General features: G+C 38.1%; 1 protein-coding gene across 1 annotated transcript in view; it reads left to right on the plus strand.

The window, feature by feature from the left end:
• TENT5D (terminal nucleotidyltransferase 5D) overlaps positions 1-20,246 on the plus strand; it is a 105,457-nt gene that overhangs the window by 76,883 nt on the left and 8,328 nt on the right. The window contains exon 3 of the mRNA XM_024240963.2: positions 3,666-3,798. The gene's annotated coding sequence lies outside the window, so the exon portion shown is untranslated. The remainder of the gene's footprint in view (positions 1-3,665; positions 3,799-20,246) is intronic.

A 20,246-nucleotide genomic window follows, 5' to 3' on the forward strand; every position in this document is an offset into this window, starting at 1 on the left:
TTTTTTGGCTGATTGTGTGGTCAGTTTTAGAGTATGTGCCATGTGCAGCTGTGAATTTATATTCTCTTGTTTTTCAGAGGAGAATTCTGTAGATGTCTATTAGGTCAATTTGGTCAGGTGTTGGGTTCAGGTCCTGAATACCTTTGTTAGTTTTCTGCCTCAATGATTTTTCTTATACTGTCAGTGGGGCATTGAACTCTCCTGCTATTATTGTGTGGTTATCCAAGTATCTTTATAGGTTTTTAAAAACTTGCCTTATGAATCTGGGTGCTCCTGTGTTGGGTGCATATATCTTTAGAATAGTTAGGTCTTCTTGTTGAACTGAACCCTTTACCACTATATCATTTCCTGATTTCTCCTTTTTGACTTTCGTTGCTTTAAAATCTGTTCTGTCTGTAATTAGTATAGCAATCCCTGCTTTTTTTTCTATTTTCCATTTGTATGAAAGATTTTTCTTCATCCGTTTTCTTTGAGTCTGGATGTCATTATATGTGAGATTGGTCTCTTGAGGACAGCATACCATTGGATCTTGTTTCTTTATCCAGCTTTCCAATTTGTACCTTTTAATTGAGGCATTTAAGCCTTTATGTTCAAGGTTAATATTGATATGTGCAGATTTCATTCTATCATCATGTTATAAGCTACTCATTATGCAGATTTATTTGTGTGGTTGCTTTATTGTATCAGTCATCTGTGTGCTTAAGTGTGTATTTGTGGTGGCTGGTAATAGTTTTTTTTTTTCCACTTTTAGCCCTATCTTCAGGACCTCTTGTAAGGCAGGTGTGGTGGTAATAAATTCCTTCAGCATTAGCTTTTCTGAAAAGAATCTTATTTTTCCTTCGCTTATGAAGCTTAGTTTGACTGGCTATGAAATTCTTGCTTTGGATTTCTTTTATTTAAGTATGCTGAATACAAGCCTCCAGTGCCTTTTGGCTTTTAGGGTTTCTGTTGAAAGATCTATTGTCAGCCTAATGGAGTTTCCTTTGTAGGTGATCTGCTCCATTTTGTCTAGCTTCCTTTAACATTTTTTCTTTCATTTCAACCTTGGAAAATCTGATGACTTTGTGTCTTGGGTATGGTCATCATGTATATTATCTTGCAGGGATTCTCTGCATTTCCTGAATTTAGATGTTAGCCTTGTTAGTGAGCTTGGGAAATGTTCATGAACAATATCCTGAAATAGGTTTTCCAACGTGTTTGCTTTCTCTCCTTCTCTTTCAAGGGTGCCAATCAGGTGTAGACTTGGTCGCTTTACATAATCCTGTATTTCTTGGAGGTTTTATTTATACTTTAATCTTTTTAAAAAAATGTTTCTGACTGAGTTATTTCAGAGAACCAGTCTTTGAATATTGAGATTATTTCCTCATGTTTGCCCTAAAATGCCACAATTCACTCAGTAACATAAAAATCATTCTTACTTCAAAAGGGATCTTTAATGATTTTTTTTTGAGTCAGGTTCTTGCTCTGTTGCCCAGGCTGGAGTGCAGTGGGGCAGTCATGGTTCACTGCAGCCTCGAACTCCTGAGCTCAAGTGATAATCCTACCTCAGCCTCCCAAATAGGTGGGATTACTGGTTCATGCCACCATGCCCAACTAATTTTCTTAATTTTTTTTCAAAGGCAGGGTCTCATTATGTTGCCCACACTGGTCTCAAACTCCTGGCCTCAACAGATCCTCTTGCTTCAGCCTTCCAAAACTCTGGTTGATTTAAAAAGTATATGTATCCAAAATGAGTCAAAAGAGAATGACACTATTGGTCAAATTGGAAATTATGACCTTTGGAATGAATGGGGATGAAACCAGAATATTTGGATTGCTAAACAGCTATTTAGCAGTAGTTGTCTTTTGACTTCTGTTTTGTCTTTTCTTCTCCCAAAACTCCTACTTCCCATCTTCTTTCTCACTGATACTTGTACTATCTTTGTTATTATACTGTTTTGACTTTTTATATTGGTAAAAGACATATTTTTAAATCTTTATAAAAAGATAGTTGAGAATTTGACCTATATCTGATATATGTATTTTATTTTAAACATGTAGTACTTTACAGAATTCATTATTGCTGATTAATGAAACTGCCTTATGACATTTTCAGATTTCTTTCCAATACCCCTTGTTTGTATATTAAATAGCACCCTACAAAATATCTGATTTCTTATTCTACTTAAAACCCCTCCTCCACCCCCTGCCTAGCTAGCTAACTCTTTGTCCATCATGTCCATTTTATCTGTTACTCTTTTCATGAATTTCTTTGCATAATTTGTTTTTTATTTTTTCAATGGGATCATAGACCCTACCTCCATTCTTTACATTCTTTTGAATGAGGATTGAGTTAATTAAAGCACTTAATACCTGACACATTATAAGCATCATATAATTTTTACTTATTGTTGCCATTTAATTATGTTTAAAAATTCTACACTCAAAAGTTTAAAATTAAAAATTTATATTCAGTATTATATATATCATGTAATGTAATTTTCATATTTTTAAGAAACTGTACACGTATATTTTTCTTTAAAATTAAACTCCAATGTAACATTCTTTATATACAAGGATTAGGATTATAGTCTTAAATGTTACTAAAAATTATTTATTTCTTCGTCATATATTATAGTGCCAGGAAAACATTGAGTAGGTATCTTGTTTTACCTTTGGCCCCTCCAAAATGTATTTAGTCTTTTCTATGTTTTACTGGAAAATGCTATAAATTATCTATCTTAAAAATACCACATGGATCACTGGCTTAGCTAGATAATTTTCTTCCTATATCTACCTACTTGCCTATCTTTGTAATCTTGATATTCTTATTCAAACAGTTATGTGATATTTTCTATAAGTTGGACCTACTGTAACAAAACATTATGTTGAGAAGAACTCTGTCTTTTAAATGTTCTTTTTTAAAATTAGTTGTTGTCACTCAAAACAATTATACTTATCAACCATAATACTTTTTTAACTGTTTCTTTTTGAGACAAAGGCTTGCTGTGTTTCTCAGGCTGGAGTGTGATCATGGCTTACTTCAGCCTTGACCTTCTGAGCTCAAGCAATTCTCCTACCTCAGCCTCCTGAGTAGCTGGGATGACAGATATGCATCCCCACATCGAGCTAATTTCTTTTTAAATTTTTTATAGAGTCGAAGTCTCTCTATATTGCCCAGGCTAGTCTGGAACTCCTGGGCTCAAGTAATCCTCCAGCCTCAGCTTTCCAAATTGCTGGGATTACAGGCATTAGCCACCATGACCAGCCTCTTTTTAATTGTTTAAGGATTTTTTTTTAAACAAAAGCATGTTCACTTGGGGGTAAAAATTAAATAGAGAATATTTTCCCAAATTCTGTATTTCAGAAATTACAACTTAATTTTGAAGTTACATGTAGGCAGTTACAATACTTACAAAACAATAATGTTTGCCTATCTGTGTGAATCTGCATGGTTTAACTGGTTATTTTCACTATTGTTTTCTCCTTCCTCTCTCTTCACTATTTTTTAACTTAAGTTCAAGTATCTTGAGGAACCTGTTTTTAATCTTTAATATATCCAGTATAACATTGTCTTTTTTGAGATTTGGGACTCAGAATTGCCCCATTAAAATTTATTTTTTGAAAATTCCCCCATCTATAAGAGCATTAATGATGCAATAATAATATTCCTTGTCTCCTGCCAGCAGTAACCCTGGTATTGCAGCAAGTGAAGTGTAGAGAATGTGTGGAGATCAGGTGATGCAGAACTCTGGAAAAGGACGTTAGTCTTCAGAGTAAGACTGTTAAATTCAGCAAAGTCTACTATCAGAAGACATGGTGAGAAATCTTGTAGAAAGGGAGTTTTTCTTTTAGTTTTAACTGAGCACACATCAAAATTGACGTTTAATTTATATTTTGTCCAGAAACTTATTTGATTCAACTAAAATATCTTTGAAAATTATCTCTTTCATTAATAACTGTGCCCAAAATCATGGCTGTGGTAAAATTGAACTCAGTTAATATGTTTAAAAGGGCATCAATAATTGTTTTAATATCTTATTTTCTGAACTAGCTCAAGAGTAAGAGATAAAAGACATAACTGATATGTTGATATAGTATTAAGAATTATGTTTTTTCAGAACTCTAGAGTAAGAGAGTTACAAAACGCCCTACGTCCTACATTAATTGACTGACACATTGACATCTCAATAAATAGCCTGATGATGGATTATTTTCAAAATTTAATTTGTTTCTGAAGTGAAGTATTAAAAGACTATACCTAATTCCTTTTTAGATATCAAATGTTTTTAATTACTACATACCAGTGAAAGAAAGTTATTGTCAGGTAATCAAGCATGTTTACATATCTATATTTTTTTATATAGTCCTGAACTTCCTTTTCAGATTATTTTTTTTCCTTTAAAGCACTCATGTCTTATCTCATTTGTATAGTTTTGTTTGTTTGTTTTTTAGATGGGGTCTCACTCTGTCACCAGGCTGGAGTGCAGTGGCATGATCTCGGCTCACTGCAATCTCTGCCTCCCAGGTTCAAGCAATTCTCCTGCCTCAGCCTCCAGAGTAGCTGGGACTACAGGCATGCACCACCACACCCAGCTAATTTTTTTTTTTTTTGTATTTTAGTAGAGACGGGGTTTCACCATGTTGGCCAGAATGGTCTTGATCTCCTCACCTCGTGATCTACCCACCTCGGCCTCCCAAAGTGTTGGGATTACAGGCGTGAGCCACCGTGCCTGGCCTCACTTGTATAGCTTTTAAGTACCTTAAGACTGAAGTTACCGTATTTTCCTCTAGTAGAACAACTTAATGCAAGTAAGGTTTAGAAAAATAATCAAATTAATCATAAATGTAGTGGATTTTATTAAGGCAATTGTATTTTAAAATATCAAAGACTGCATTTTGAAATTGTTTCTTTAAAGAATGCCATTATCATTCACCCTTTTTCTCCTGTGAAAATTAACTGCAGATGTGAGAGAAAATATAAGGACCTGAATATCTGTAGCCAAACCAAGAGCAGAAGGTGTTGAAATGAGGGAGGGGACTTCCCCATGATAAGGAGACTTAAGGAAAAAAGTGACTAGAAAAAAATGCCACTTCTTTCAGCAAAACTGCCTTCTGAGCATGAACTTAAATTTGTATTTGTGTTGGAAATGCTTGAAGAAATGTGAGGAGAAGGAGGAGTTATTTGTGTGTTGGGGGGTGGGAAAAAAAGTGGAGGTTACTGAGTGGGAGGTTGGGAATTCATGGGGCAAGTCATTATTTATAAGAAAAAAAGGGAAAATAGTTTTTGATGTGGAAAGGAGAAAGGTAGTAGTATCCCACGGGAGAAAGTTCGGCAATGAAGGAGAATGGAAAGTAATAAGAGATCACCCCACCTAGGGTAGGTAGAATCCATATGATTCCTTCTTTCTTTATTTCTCTCCCTTTAAAAAATGCATTTCATGGCTGGCTGCAGTGGCTCATGCCTGTAATCCCAGCACTTTGGGGGACTGAGGTGGGTGGATCACGAGGTCAGGAGTTCAAGACCATCCTGACCAACATGGTGAAACCCCGTCTCTACTAAAAATACAAAAATTAGCTGGGCATGGCAGCGCATGCCTGTAATCCCAGCTACTTGGGAGGCTGAGGCAGGAGAATCACTTGAACCCAGTAGGCAGACATTGCAGTGAGCTGAGATTGCGCCACTGCACTCCAGCCTGGCAACAGAGCTAGACTCCGTCTCAAAAAAAAAAAAATGCATTTCATTTTATCTTTCTTTAATGGCCCCTTCTCTTGCTTGCTTACTAGCAGGCTCCCTCCTGAGCCTCACGCTAACACCACACCCCTGTAGTTTCTCCTTGATGAGATGGGTTTGAGGAGAGCAGCAGTTGGTGAGGTAAGTTTTAATGTCTGAGAGGGTGCGGTGAGTAGACGGGGAGAGCTGTGAACATAAGTTTTTTGGTTTTGTTTTTTTTAATAAAAGGTTTTTTCTAGAAACATTGAGATGAGTTTCTACTTTTCTCCTTCCTCAGATAGTGTTTAAGAGGGATGTGAAAGATGTATATGGTGTTGGCTATAATTCTGGAGTCCCCTTCAGAGAATACTTAATTCCTTGAGTGTTGACAGGGTTATCCACAAAGGGGTTAGTGATTTGGAATGATGTGGAAAAAGCTTATGAGGTTACTGGGTTTACTGTGAGGGTCATGGCGAGTTGTACAGCATCCAGTGCAGAGAGAATGGCATTTTGGTCTCACTAGGTGGCTTTAGCTCCCAGCTTGCTTGAAAGCCCGTTGTACTTTAGAGTATTCTCAGCCATTCCCCTCAAAAGGGGCTGGAGATTTCTCTGGCCAGCTTGCTTCTCTGAAATTGGTGGCAGTTTGGAGAGGCAGCAACTCTGCATCATGTACATCAGAAGCAAGAGAAGCTCACTTGGTGGCTGTTGAATTCACATAGCTATAAATCTCTACCAGCTACAGCCACTGGAAGGGGCAGAGGAAGAGTAGGAAGAAGAGGTAGTGCTACTGTTGTAGTTTTCCCAATAAAGCAAAATATGTAGCAGTATTTTGTTGTTTGAGATAGTATCCAGAGTTTTTTGTTTTATATTGAAGAGAATTAAGGAGCGTGGACACAAGGGTGAATTTCAAGTGAAAAGTTTAATAAGCAAAAGAAGAATGCTTTCTGCAGCAGAGAGTGGGGCCCAAAGGGGTTCCCCACCATAAGGCTGGGGTTCAGGGTTTTTATGGACCGGGATGGGAAGGAATGTGCATAGTTTGCAGGCTGTTTTGGAGAAAGTGTGATTTAGCTTGGTCTGGGACCAATCGGGAGCTGAAGTGATGATTTACTGGGGCTACCTAGCTTGGCCCAGGACCTAGTAGAAGCTGAAGTGAAAGCTTGGCCAAAGACCTTGGCCCTGGGACCAATTAGGAGCTGAAGCAATGATTTATTTAGGCCGAGCTTACGGTTTAAAGCATGTTTAGAAAAGGAAAAAAAAAAAAAAGTGCCCACCAGAACCTACTGGAGCACCCCATGTACATGCCCACATAAGGAGAAGAGACTATTTCCTGGAAGCCTGCTGGTTATACAAAGGACAAAGACATTTCTATGCAGTCTTGTTCTCTTATTACAGTGGCTGCAGGCATGTCTTAGGCACAAAGAACAAAGGTTGGGCCTTGTTTCTTTATCTGAGTGGGCCAGAGGTTTGTGCAAGTTTTCTTATCTGTGCCTGCAGCCTGATTTTTCAGGCTGTTTCTCCGATTACAGGAGTTTACCAAGGACCCACCCTAACTGCCTACCTTTTCTCTCTTATTCTCCCCCTCAGGAGTGGAGACCCTAACTGCTGTTAGGGAGATTAAGTGTTGATTTTTTTTTTTTAGCTACTTTTTGCTAGAGAGGGGTGTTGTGTGGGGAACAGCAACTAGGGTTTCTTTTGGGGCTGGCTTAAGGGCCCTTGGAAGAAAGGCATGTTTAGGCATGGTTCCTTTTGCATTAACATTTGTAGCTTGATAGCCTTTAGATGAGAAGAAACAATGTGGGTTATTAGAGTACATGTATTAAAATGAAACAAGGGTGGAGGTAAAGAAGCTTAAAAATTCCAAGGCTAAGTGATGGCTAGTTATGAGTGTTAAGATTTGGGTTCATGGGGCTTGGCTTCGGTTAGCCTTCTTGGTTTTACTTTTTAAACAAAGAAACTTGTAGGTTATGTGCACTTTATTTACTTTTATTACCTGGCGGGACTTGTGGGATAATTGCCCAGAACTAGAATATTGTTTTTGATTTCTACATTACCCATTCCCTTTTGTTTCCTTTGAGCGGTAGTTGGAGATTGCTGGTTGATTTACAGGAATAGGGTTAGTTTGAAATGTAGGTAGGCAAGAACTTGAAAACAACTACTGAGACTAGAAATTAATGACAGCTGTATGATAACTTTTGAAACATAATTTTTTTCTCCAGTCCTCATTTTTGTTAAAAACAAATTATGATAAGACTGTGTTGTTTGCAAAATAGACTTTAGTCTCATACTTGGCCTGATTATTTACAGAAACTGCAGCAAGAATAATTACCTTTACATAGGCCTTTTAGATGGGCTTTGATGGAACTCTGTTTTACAAGGAATCTTAGATAGGACTTTTTAAAGCTGAGCCCAGCCATGGGTTTGCACCCTTAAATACCTGTGAGTTGGGTAAACTCCTTTTTTTCTGAGGTTTCAAGAGCATGGTGTTCTGGGCCTGTTAGAAAATGACTTTTTTTACTCACCACAGATTAGGAACCCCATACAGGGACTGTGTAGACAAAGTATGAGGCCAATTTTTCCAAGGGGCTTTTTTTGGCTTTTCAAGTTAAGCTTGACTTCTTAAAGGGAAACACATCCTTTTAGTTAAACCCTTGGCAAAACACCAGTTTTTAAATTGTCCTGTTGCAAAAGAAAATGCATTCTTATTGCACTGATGCAAACAATATATTGTTAGAAGTTAAGAATGCTTACAACTAGTGTCTGAATTTTAGAGGAACCAGGCAGAGAGAAACAAACATGTTTTACATTTTGCTTACAGGAGTATACCTTACTTAATTGTTAAAGGCTGTATCTAGTTTAAAATAAGTTTTCTTGACTGAAAAACAAAACAAGGATTAGCAATATTTTAAGCAAAAGTTAAAAAGATTATTTTAGCTTTTTATGAGTTCAGTCCATTCAGTTAACTCTTGTTTTGCTTTATATTTATAAACATTTCAGCTTTTTATGAATCCTATATGCTTTTCCATTATTAGAAACCTGCATTTGAGAGCACCTGTTAAAGTTTTACAGCTGAGTTTAAAACATTTTTTGAAGAGGATTAAAACAAGAGAATTGCCTTAAATGACAAAATGATCAGGGTGTTTACAGTTAGAAACACAATTGTCAAATAAATTTGGTTATTTTTGTGGTTTACAACAGTTTAAGATAATTTCAATTATAATTGATAGCATATATTTAAATATTAGAACCTTAGACATCCCATATGGTTTTAGAATATATGTTAATAATATTTACTGAAGGCTGGGCACAGTGGCTCATGCCTGTAATCCCAGCACTTTGGGAAGCTGAGGCAGGCAGATTACAAAGTCAGGAGTTCAAGACCAGCCTGGCCAATATGGTGAAACCCCATCTCTACTAAAAATACAAAAATTAGCTGGGCATGGTGGTGGGCACCTGTAATTCCAGCTACTCGGGAGGCTGAGGCAGGAGAATCACTTGAATCCGGGAAGCGGAGGTTGCAGTGAGCCAAGATCATGCCACTGCACTCCAGCCTGTGTGACAGAGTGAGACTCTATCTCAAAAATTAATAATAATAATAATAATATTTACTGAAATATAACCTGAAGAAGATTAAACATTACTTTGGCAATTCCATGTATTTAAACATCTTTAATAATTCTGTTTACCTGTTTTCTGGATGCTCTAGGGGCCCTCTGTAGCATCTGAAAGCTAGGTGTTAGGAAAGACTATTTATTTTGGGAAGCCTGTTAAATATGTTATTGGTTTAAAACACTTGATATTATGAAATGGAATTTTAGATTACCATAAGTTATTTATTTTTCTAAAATGATGACTTAAAAATTTGAAAAATCAAAAGCTTTTATTAGCCTTTAGTATTACACGAAAATCCTGTTCAAGAGAGAAAGCCAAATTTTACCCTTGCATTAGTTTGCTATTAATGTTAACCCCAATTTTTAATGAAACCTTATGGACAATTATGTTTAATTTTCACTAGTTTGATCATGAAGTGAGATTTTTACAAACCTTTTATAACCCTTTACAAATTTTGCTGAAAAGAGTACCTTGTTGTGCTTTTAATGCTTAACTTAAAGAAAAATCTATGTAATACTCTTTTGAATTTAGTTAATATGTATATACAGAGTTTTCATGGTAAGATTAATTCATACAGTTTTTCCACAGTTTGCTTAAATCTTCTGCTTTATTTTATTTAAGAAAATTCTTTATCCCTAGGCAAAATGTACATTTCCATGCCTTCTTACAATTTTTTAGTAAAAACATTTTACTGTTTTCACACACCTTGCATGTAAATCCATTTTCAGTAGTTGATATGGTTTGGCTGTGTCCCCACCCAAATTTCAACTTGACTTGTATCTCCCAGAATTTCCACATGTTGTGGAAGTGACCCTGGGAGAGGTAACTGAATCATGGGGGCTGGTCTTTCCTGTGCTATTCTCATGATAGTGAATGAGTCTCACGCGATCTGATGGGTTTATCAGGGGTTTCCACTTTTGCTTCTTTCTCATCTTCTCTTGCTGCCACCATGTAAGAAGTACCTTTCACCTCCCACCATGATCCTGAGGCCTCCCCAGCCATGTGGCACTGTAAGTCCAATTAAACCTCTTTTTCTTCTCCGTCTCAGGTATGCCTTTATCAGAAGCATGAAAACAGACTAATACAGTAGACTTAATTACATGTTATCATGGTAACCCTTAGCAATTTTTAACTTTAATGTAAAACTTGGTAATTTTTATAATGTAATAATGTTATAATGTTATAATTATCTACTAGGTTCAGATAAAGTTTGACTTTTTTCAGCATAATTAGAGGCATGGTTACTTTCATATGTCCCCAGAACTTACCCATTGTGAAGCAGGCAAGTTGAACAGTTTTTAAAGGCCAAAGAAGCAGTTTAAAACCTTAAAACATTTAGCAAACCTACTATGTGACTTGCATAATTTAGACTACCTATTTATATTTTGAAGACATTTGCATTTTACCAATAATCTTTAAGGCTGTTTTTATTTTTTAAAGATTAAAGTCACATGAACTGAAAGGTACCAGAGCTTTTATTTTTCCCTTTAAAAAATATTTGATCCAAGGGCTTATCCTTTTTCAAGTTAATTAATTAGAGCTCTTCTTAAATAGACATTACACACACAACACATGTATAACTACACAGACAGGCAGAAGAAAATCCAGCAGCTTAGGGTGGACCCATTTAAGAATAGAGCTCAGAAAGTATGCAGTTTCTGCGGCCTGACAAACAAGCATACCTGGAAGGCGAAAATAGATTTTGAGAGGTATTTATTTGCCTCTAATTTCAGAGGTTTAATGAGGAAAACAGATATTTTTCCCAAAATGGGATTTGTGGTGACTTTTCTGTTTTCTCAAGGAGTCCTAGGTTACCAGAAGTTATCCTAGGGCCTTTTATGCGTGCACCAAGAGTGGCAAGACAGAGTGGAGGAAAATAATTTAGTTGACTGAGAAACAAATTTATGAAGAAATTTATGAAACAAATTTATGAAACAGAAAAACAAATTTATGAAGAGAAAAACATAAAGGCTTTAAAAATATACCTATAACTTAAATATCCACTTTTAATTAAGCTGAGCACTTTTTAAGAAAATTATTTTTATTAATTAAAACTACAGAGAATATAAACAGTGATTCTTACTATTTCTTTTATCAGTTTATACCACTATCTGTTCACAATAATGTTCAGGTTTTCCAGTTTTCTCTGGAAGAAAGTGGCTGCATTCAGACAGGGGGAGTTTTTTAGGTGGACTGCAGATCACTCTAGCAGCAAAGCTTGATATTTGAGGAGGTGATTGTCTGTTAGCCAGAGACTTTCCCTAGAGGACAGCAGTCCTGCTATATTGTGTGGGGTGTAAACAGTTAAGTTATTCCCCATGGTTAACCTGTTGGCTTCTGGCACCTGCAAAGCCACCGCTGCAACTTCTTAGAGGCAGGCTGGCCATCCTTTAGCCATTAAGTTAAATTCCTTGCTTAGGTAACCCACTGATTGTTGAGCTGCACCTTGAGCCTTAGTTAAAACTTTCAGGGTTATTCCCTTCCTTTCTGATACATAGAGATTAAATGCCTTCCTTATGGGAAGACTGAAGAAAGCTGCTGCTTCCAAGCAAGGCTTGCTTTAATTGTTTAAAGGCTTTTGAGTTTTCCGTTCTTAAGTTAGGGAGTGAGTTTTATCTGCTCGAGTTTCTTTTATGAGGTGGTATAAAGGGTGAGCTATTCCACTGTACCCAGGTATCCACAGTCTGAAAAATTCATTAATGCCTAAGAATCCTCTTAACTGTTAAAGTAAACGGGCTTAATCCTTTTCTCATCTGGTGCTCTCATCCCTTTTGATAAGGCTGACTTACATACTTTACTGAAGTCTGACAGAGCTGAGCTTTAGATTTTGAGACCCTATATTCCCTTTTAGCTAAGAAATTATGAAGAGCTTTTAGTGCCTTCTAGAGAAGCCCTTCACGATTGTGCAGTGGGAGGAACAGAGGCCTGGATTGGGGAGGAGAACAGAAAGACCAGCTTCAGTGTTTAGAAAGAAGTTTACCTTCCTCCCTTTTACCTCCAGAATTACCCAGAGCCCCTGGGTCATAATGGCAGTCTGAGTTGATGGAGCCGGGGGGTTGAGCCTCAGGACCCATTAGTTCTGCTGGATCATTTGTGAGACAGGCCCTGGACCTGGTGACTTGCACCTCTGGAGACATTCTGCCTTTTAGTGGTCCCCACCACAAGCTGGACAGGGTTGAGGTGGCTTTTTTATTGCCTGGGCACTCCCTTTTGAAGTGTTCTGGCTTGCCATACTGATAGCAATTAGCAGGTGCACCAGGGGACTCTGGATTTTTTTTTTGTTGTTTGTTTATTTTTTGAGACAGAGTCTTGTTCTGTCACCCAGGCTGAAATGCAGTGGCACAATCTCGGCTCATTGAAACCTCCACGTCCTGGGTTCAAGCAATTCTCCTGTCTCAGCCTCCCGAGTAGCTGGGATTACAGGTCCCTGCCACCATGCCCAGCTAATTTTTTTTTTTTTTTAGTAGAGACGGGGTTTCACCATGTTGGCCAGGCTTGTCTCGAACTCCTGACCTCAAGTGATCCTCCCACCTCGGCCTCCCAAAGTGCTGGGATTACAGGCGTGAGCCACTACACCCATCCAGGACTCTGGATTTTATAGGCCTGTGAAGTGGCCACTACTGCTTCTGTTCTTTTCTTGTGCTTCCCCTGTTTTTCCTAGGCCTCCTCCTCCTGGTTTCTCTTATAAAATACCAAGGAGGCTGTCTTCAGGAGGTTTTTATAAGGTACCCTTAGGTCCCATAGCCTGCTTTTGTAGTTTCCTTTTGATATCATGGGCTTCCTGAGTAATAAATATGTCTTTTAAGATTATCTGTCCCTCAATTGAATTACGAGATAGGGAGGTGTGTTTCACTAAAGCTTCTCTCAGCCTTTTTAAAAAGGCCATCTGGTTTTTGATTTAACAAAGACAGTTTCGAGTAAGATGTTTGGTTCTGGTTCTTTGCATTCTATTGGGAATGGGGATCCTGCTTTTTTTTTTCTTCACCATCTTTCCACTTTTTACTGGGTTTCTCTGTTGACTGGCTATAGGAGACATGGTGTTTGTCTCTGAATCTCTCTGTTGCCTGTAGGGCTGCCTGCTTTTTGGCAGCCATTAGGATTTGGCTAGGAGTAACAAAACATTTCCCCATGCAAGATTAAACACTTGGGTTACATTTTGGAAAGCCTTTATATATTTATTGGGGTCATTAGAAAACTTGCCTAGGACACCCTTTATTTGTTTAAGGTTCTGCAATGAGAAGGGAATTTGAACCCTAATAGTACCATGTCCATTGGTCATTTCCTATAGAAGCAACAGCGAAATTAGGGGTTTCTTGGGTATTACAGCCAGAGGAGCTGATGATATGACTGCTGGGGGCCCTGGATAAGGGGGAAAGGTAGGGCATTTAGAAGTTGCATTTGAGAGTTCCCCAGGGGTTTGTTTTTCTGAATTTGGGGAGTTATTTTTTGTAGGCTTGGCTGATATGACTGCCAAGAAGGGCAGGATTAATTTTACAATGCTTATAAAGATCTGGGTTATCTTGCAAGGCAGAGAAAGCTTGTACATAGGGAACCTCAGACCATTTGCCCTCCAGTCTGCAGAAAAGATTTAGTTGTTGGATAGTATTGAAATTAACACTTTCCTGAGGAGGCCAGGCCTTCTGTCCCTCCTGAAGTTGGTAAGATGGCCATGCACTTGTACAATAGAGTATGTGCCATTTTTTTTTTCTTTTGAGTCCTAGGGTCAAAGGAGTTCCAGTGTTTTAGAATGCACTCAAGAGGAATACAGACTGCAGATGGTTTGTTACCCAACTAGAAAAGAGGCGGGGGAAAGATGTCTCCTTTCTCTTTTCTGAGTGACCCAGAGTGACCCTAGTCCTCCATCTTGCTGGTTTCCTAGACACACTTGGCCCATAAGGCTCCCAAGATACCCTAGGGGCCTGGGAGAGATTATGTAGTAGTAGGATTTGGGCAAGACTCTTTAACAGAGGGAGTGTTTTAATACTATCTCTGGCTTCCCTTCCTACGGCCCCAGTGAAACATTAGAATTCCAGAGAATGACACCAATTGACTTCCAAATATAAAATCCCATTTTTGTTTAAATGTCAATGTAGTTACATTCAGAGCGTGTGCCTTAAAAGAATGCAAAGATTGAATGGCTGTTTTTCCTTTGATGGGGATAGTACCAAGGCTGGAATCTGTCTTACCAGGATGGCTTCCTCCTGGCTATTGAAAGTGGAGTTTTTCTGACTACAAATAGGGTATGGGGCCTGATCACTGATAGAGGGATGTAAGAGAGAAAAAAACTGGGGAACTAGAAATTTGGGGCAAAGAGCTGACAAGGCTCCCCAAGGAGAAAAATTCCATCCCACTAGATGGCGCTGTAAGGTCTGAAATATTAGGTAAAAACTGACTCCAAATTCTTGTTAGACAAAAGTTAGAAAGAGAGTTTTAGGGCTTGATAGGCTGTCTTAAAGTATGCCTCCCAGCAGAATAAAATTGTGTATTAGTCCGTTTTCATGCTGCTGATAAAGACATACCTGAGACTGGACAATTTACAAAAGGAAGAGGTTTAATTGGACTTACAGTTCCACATGGCTGGGACGCCTGACAATCATGTTGGAAGGCAAGGAGGAGCAAGTCATGTCTTACATGGATGGCAGCAGGCAAAGAGAGAGAACTTGTGCAGGGAAACACTCTTTTTAAAACCATCAGATCTCATGAGACTCACTGTCATGAGGCCAGCACAGGAAAGACTTCCCCCATGAATCAGTTACCTCCCACCAGTTCCCTCCCACAACACATGGGAATTCAAGATGAGATTTGAGTGGGGACATAGCCACACCATATCAACTTTTTCATAGAAAAGTATTTTAGTTCTGCTGGGCAGTGCTGGTTTCTCACATGGGAAAAGGAACAGCTTAAATGAAGAAGGGGATAGTTGCTTGGGGAGAAATAACTCCCTGTTTAACTCCATTGAGTGCTATTGTTGGGAGATAAATAGGTTTTCAAATAAATAGGTTTTCTGAATAGATTCCGATCTTGGAATCCCCCATTTTAAGGAAACCACAGAGACAATAATTCATTGGATTACATTCCTAAGGCTCCAGCTGACTTTGCCCAGTAAGACTATATCCCCAGGTTGCAAAAACACCCACAACATTGCATACAAAGCAGGGATAGGAAACATGATAGTTGCAAAACAAAAAAAAAAAAAAAAAAAAAGGAAAATGTGATAGAAAAAGACTGGAAGTCCTTTTGCCAATTCTCTAATGGACTGTTGGTGACTGGAGTTAGTCCAAGGGACCCCAGGTAACACTGAAGTGTAGCCTCAGCCAGATACCTTCAGTTGCCCCAGGACCTCCTTCTGGCCTCATGTGACAGGTCCTTTGTGAAAGGAAACTGGATTGGAACAAAGTCAACATTTTCAACACGTGAGGGCAAAGGGGGACTGAAAAAGTTCTCTCCAGCAAGCCTTTCCCCTGAGTCTTAAGTCTGGCAGTCACACTATTCGTTTTTAACTGGCTGAAAGGAACCCACTGTTTTTGTTTGCTCTTGAGAGAAGAAAACTTAAGACAAGAAGCCTTGGAAATGAAAGTAAAGAGTTAATGGTCTGCTCTTACTCATCCTTTAGATGAATCCCTTTCTTCCCAGCCAATGCAACAAAATATGTTGTATTTTTGCCAATGTACCAAAATATGTAGCAGTATCTCATTGTTTGAGATAGTACATGGAGTCTTTGTCTCATGTCCAGGAGAATTAAGGAGCGCAGAAACAAGGGTGAGATTGGAGCAAAAGTTTAATAAGTGAAAGAAGAAAGCTCTCTGCAACAGAGAGGGGTGCCCAAATTGGTTGCCCACCATGAGGTTGGGATCCGGGGTTTTTATGGACTGGGAAGGGAAGGACTATGCTTAGTCTGTAGGCTTTCTTAGAGAAAGTGTGATTTAGTTTGGCCTGGGACCTTGGTCCAGGACCAATCAGGAGCTGAAGTGATGATTCATAGGGGCTACTTAGCTTGGCCTGGACCTATCAGGAGCTGAAGTGAAAGCTTGGCCCTGGGACCAATCAGGAGCTGAACTGATGATTCATAGAGACTGGGCTCACAGTCCAAAGCTTGTCCAGAAAAGGGGAAGAGACTATTTCCTTGAAGCCTGCTGGTTATACAAAGGACAAAAGCATTTCTATGCTGAGCCTTGTTCCCTTATTAAAGTGGCTGTGGGCATGTCTTAGGCACAAAGAACAAAGGCATTTCTGTGTTGGGCCTTGTTCCTTCATCTGAGTGGGCCAGAGGTTTGTGCAAGTTTTCTTATCTGTGCCTGCAGCCTGATTTTTCACTGCCTAACTTTTGTCTCCTACTGCCACACTACAAGGGAATGGTGCTAAACCTGAAAGAAATCAGGCAATGATTTACTTAGAACAGTGTACACTTTTATCCTTAGAAGCAATAGACAACAGCCATAGCAACACAAACAAGTGAACACAGCAAGAATTGTATTTATCTGGTTTAGGGCCAAGTGAAAATAATGTGGTAAGATTTCTCTGGGATTAGGGGCAGAAGTTTAGCCTGGGGAAAGCTTCTGAGCACCAAGCTTTTAAATTGAGAACATTTTGGGACCTGTATGCTATTTTCTCTTCGTGTTTACAGGTGCCTAGCATGTTTATCTTAATTGTTCCAATGAACCTTTCACCTAAGCCTCTTAAGTCAAGGATCTTTTAGTACAGTTCCACCTACATATAAGAATTTCAAGAAGTTATTTCCCTATACATCAAATGACAGGAAACTGGGAATTTGCATAAATCTCAGTCAGTAAGAACACTTTGACTCTTAAAATGGGAAATGGAGGCCAGGCATGGTGGCTTATGCCTCTAATCCCAGCACTTTGGGAGGCCAAGGCAGATGGATCACTTGAGGTCAGGAGTTTGAGATCAGCCTGGCCAACATGGTGAAACCCCATCTCTACTAAAAATTAAAAAAATTAGCCGGGCGTGGTGGCAGGTGCCTGTAATCCCAGCTACCTAGGAAGCTGAGGCAGGAGAATCACTTGAACCTGGGAGGTGGAGGTCACAGTGAGCCAAGATCGCACTACTCACTCCAGCCTGGGTGACAGAGTGAGACTCTGTCTCAGAAAAAACAAAACAAAAAAAGAAAGGGAAATGGAGCTGAGCATAGTATTTTAAAAGAGATGATCATAAAGTAAAAAAAAAAAAAAAAAAAAAGACCAGGATATAAATAGCACTAACATGGAAATTATATGCCTGCCTCCTCGTAGGTCTGAATAGAAACTAAAACCTTTAACACTCCCATCATCTTTTGGTACAAGATAAATTGAAGCCCTCCTCCTCCCAGCATGGGTCAACCTTGAAAAGGATTGCCTACATATATCTCCGAGCATTACCCCATATACAGTAGTTAAAAGTGTGTGAAATAGCTTCATTTTAAATATAATTAAAGACATTTTTAATTAAGAAGAATTAAAAAGAAACATCTCTTTTTCAAGCTTCACAATTATCTGAGGTACGTTTGTGAGTGGCTATAAATTTTGGAAATGACCACATTCATTAGTAGAATCCTGGACAAGTGAATCTGTGCAAATGTTGTTTTGGTATATGAACCTTATTGCAACTAAAATAAGTTTGTGAATTGACCCAAATTTGAGCTGTTTTAGCATTATCTATAGTAATGTCAGTCATTTTTTGGAAGGAAATTTGAAAATGACTAATACTATAAGTGAACAGTTATTGAGAACTCCCTTCTGAAACTTCGTTTTTTTTTTGTTTGTTTGTTTTATTTTTGAGACGGAGTCTGTCTTTGTCACCCAGGCTGGAGTGCAGTGACACGATCTCGGCTCACTGCAAGCTCCACCTCCCAGGTTCATACCATTCTCCTGCCTCAGCCTCCTGAGTAGCTGGGACTACAGGCGTCCGCCACCACGCCCAGTAATTTTTTTGTATTTTTAGTAGAGACGGGGTTTCACTGTGTTAGCCAGGATGGTCTCAATCTCCCGACCTCATGATCCGCCCGTCTCAGCCTCCCAAAGTGCTGGGATTACAGGCATGAACCACCGTGCCCAGCCCCCTTCTGAAACTTTGAATGCTAAAGACTCATAACATCAACAGTGTTAACATCCACAATGTATTACAGCATAAATGATACAGTATTTTGTGATGTAAGTATTGTTCTGCAACTCAAGCACTACGGTCAATCATATAAAAATTATAATTACACAATAATAAAAGTTTAATATATGCATGCAAACAGCTTAATCTTACTATGACTTCCTCATGCTTATTTAAATCTGTTGTTTGTCTGTTAAAATATCACACATCTAGATTACAATTCCAAATTCAACAATACAGAGATAAACTAAATATTATACTTTTTACCTAGATAAAAACATTGGAAACATGTAAAACAGTTTTTCGTTTAAATTGTTACACTTTTTGATTGAAAACTTTCATCCTTTGCCATATTTTAACCTGAAATATGTTTCAATATTGCTTTGTAATTATTTTTAATGTAATGTACTAATACAGAAGTCCTCAAAGAGGGACAGACTAACACATTATTAAAGTCAATCAACAAATTTTACTCAAGGTATCTATTTTGAACAGATTATAAAATAGCTGCCCATTTAGAACAAATGATAAACACATTCTGATTATGGTATTTATAAAAGGATCTTCATAGGTTGTGTACAGAGCTTAATGTTAATACTACTTCTTATTGAGAACAGAGTTCCTTTAAATATTTTGCATCTACAATTGGACTCTAAACACATATTTAGTTCTTTCTTTTGTAAGCAAAACTTATCCAGATGTTAGTGGAACAAAAAACTAGTGAATCTAATTGAAAGTAAAAACTGGCTCTTTACAATTTCTTAATTTCCATTTTATTTCAAACACATTTTAAAGCTTTAGCTATTACAGGAATAAATTAGTGTTACAACCATAGATAAAATATCTGCCTTAAGGTGTTGCAACTAGGAATCTTCATTTAAAGATGGGGTGGACAACATGAGGTCAACTTTAAGTATATGTACCTCTATTTTTTTACACCCTACTACTAGTTTTCCATAGCCTATAATCTAAATTATTCTATGGAATAATATCTCCCTTTAAAGGGGCATATATTCTGATTTGGTGGCTATTCTAAGAATTACTTTAAGGTTATATGGGTATCTACTAAATAGAATATCTGAATATCTTATCTGAATGTCTACTAAATATAGTAGACATTCAGAAAAGAAAATATGTATAATTATTGTAGATTCAAGATATCTGGGAAAATTAGGGAACTCTTTGATGTATAGAGAAAACTGCAAAATATCAATGACTTTTTCAAGGCAAAGTATATTAAAAGTGCATTTGTTTTCAATCTCATTCTTTTTTATTATTATTATACTTTAAGTTCTGGGATACATGTGCAGGACGTGCAGGTTTGTTACATAGGTGTACACGTGCCATGGTGGTTTGCTGCACCCATCAACCCGTCATCTACATTAGGTACTTCTCCTAATACTATCCCTCCCCTAGCCCCCCACCCCCAGATAGGTCCCGGTGTGTGATGTTCCCCTCCCTGTGTCCATGTATTCTCATTGTTCAACTCCCACTTATGAGTGAGAACCTGCGGTGTTTGGTTTTCTGTTCCTGTGTTAGTTTGCTGAGAATGATGGTTTCCAGCTTCATCCATGTGCCTGCAAAGGACATGAACTCATCCTTTTTTATGGCTACATAGTATTCCATGGTGTATATGTGCCACATTTTCTTTATCAGTCTCATTCTTATTGATACAATAAGGACTATTGGAAACACACTTCTACTTTTAATTAGCTTTCTCTATAATTAGGCAACTGAAGCACTAGAGCTCTCTATTGGTACAGAGATCACTTTTGTCCCATTTAAAACAACACACTTGCTTTGCTTTTTACTGCTTTTACTATCTTTGATATCTTTTTGCTTTGGGTTA

The sequence above is a fragment of the Pongo abelii genome, chromosome X (assembly GCF_028885655.2).
Source record: "Pongo abelii isolate AG06213 chromosome X, NHGRI_mPonAbe1-v2.0_pri, whole genome shotgun sequence".
NCBI lineage: Eukaryota > Metazoa > Chordata > Mammalia > Primates > Hominidae > Pongo > Pongo abelii.